This window comes from Arachis hypogaea, chromosome 2 (genome assembly GCF_003086295.3).
Source record: "Arachis hypogaea cultivar Tifrunner chromosome 2, arahy.Tifrunner.gnm2.J5K5, whole genome shotgun sequence".
Taxonomy (NCBI): Eukaryota; Viridiplantae; Streptophyta; class Magnoliopsida; order Fabales; family Fabaceae; genus Arachis; species Arachis hypogaea.
Window position 1 is genome coordinate 78,692,105 of NC_092037.1, and position 1,633 is coordinate 78,693,737.

The 1,633-nt window shown below is 39.4% G+C and overlaps 1 non-coding gene across 1 annotated transcript; it reads right to left on the reverse strand.

The window, feature by feature from the left end:
- Positions 1 to 842: 842 nt before the first annotated feature.
- LOC112766874 (small nucleolar RNA R71) lies at positions 843 to 950 on the reverse strand. The gene has a single exon (XR_003184595.1). It is a non-coding gene; the product is annotated as a small nucleolar RNA R71 (small nucleolar RNA).
- Positions 951 to 1,633: the final 683 nt, after the last annotated feature.

Below are 1,633 nucleotides of genomic sequence, written 5' to 3' on the forward strand. Positions count from 1 at the left end.
AAATCTTTTTCAAAAATCATTTGATTTCTTTTCCCTTTTCATTTTCAAAAATTAAGTAATGTTTTTCAAAAATATTTTTTTAATTTTCCACTTAATTTTCGAAAATGACTTCCCTTCTTCTCACATCCTTCTATTTATGGACTAACACTATCCCTTAATGCAAAATTCGAACTTCATCTCCTTTGTTAAGTTCGAATTTTCCACTTCTGTCTTTTACTCTTCTTTTCCTCTGACACTTCAAGGAATCTCTATACTGTGACATAGAGGATTCCACATTTTCTTGTTCCCTTCTCTTTCTTATGAGTAGGAGCAAAGACAAAGGCATTCTTGTTGAGGCTGATCCTGAACCTGAAAGGACCTTGAAGAGAAAGCTAAGAGAAGCCAAAGCACAACTCTCTTTAGAGCACTTGAACGAACTCTTCAAGGAAGAAGAACAAATGGCAGCCGAAAACAACAACAATGCCAACAATGCAAGAAAGGTGCTGGGTGACTTTACTGCACCTACTCCCGACTTCTATGGGAGAAGCATCTCTATCCCTGCCATTGGAGCAAACAACTTTGAGCTTAAGCCTCAATTAGTTTCTCTAATGCAACAGAATTGCAAGTTTCATGGACTTCCATTGGAAGATCCTCATCAGTTTTTAGCTGAGTTCTTGCAAATCTGTGACACAGTCAAGACTAATGGGGTTGACCCTGAGGTCTACAGACTGATGCTATTCCCTTTTGCTGTAAGAGACAGAGCTAGAACATGGTTGGATTCTCAACCTAAAGAAAGCCTGAACTCTTGGGAAAAGCTAGTCATTGCCTTCTTGGCAAAGTTCTTTCCACCTCAAAAATTGAGTAAGCTTAGAGTGGAAATCCAAACCTTCAGACAGAAGGAAGGAGAATCCCTCTATGAAGCTTGGGAAAGATACAAACAATTGATCAGAAAGTGTCCCACTGATATGCTTTCTGAATGGAGCATCATAGGTATTTTCTATGATGGTCTCTCTGAACTGTCCAAGATGTCTTTGGATAGCTCCTCTGGAGGATCTCTTCATCTGAAGAAGACGCCTACTGAAGCTCAAGAACTGATTGAAATGGTTGCAAATAACCAATTCATGTACACTTCTGAAAGAAATCCTGTGAACAATGGGACTAGTCAGAAGAAAGGGGTTCTTGAGATTGACACTCTGAATGCCATTTTGGCTCAGAATAAAATATTGACCCAACAAGTCAATATGATTTCTCAAAGTCTGTCTGGAATGCAAAATGCACCAAGCAGTACTAAGGAAGCTTCATCTGAGGAAGAAGCTTATGATCCTGAGAACCCTTCAATAGAAGAGGTGAATTACACGGGAGAACCCTATGGAAACACCTATAATCCTTCATGGAGGAATCATCCAAATCTTTCATGGAAGGATCAACAGAGACCCCAACAAGGTTTCAATAACAATAATGGTGGAAGAAACAGGTTTAGCAATAGCAAGCCTTTTCCATCATCTTCTCAGCAACAGACAGAGAGTTCCAAGCAGAATAATTCTGACTTGGCAACCATGGTCTCTGATCTAATCAAAACCACTCAAAGTTTTATGACTGAAACTAGATCTTCCATTAGGAATCTGGAAGGACAAGTGGGTCAGCTGAGCAAGAA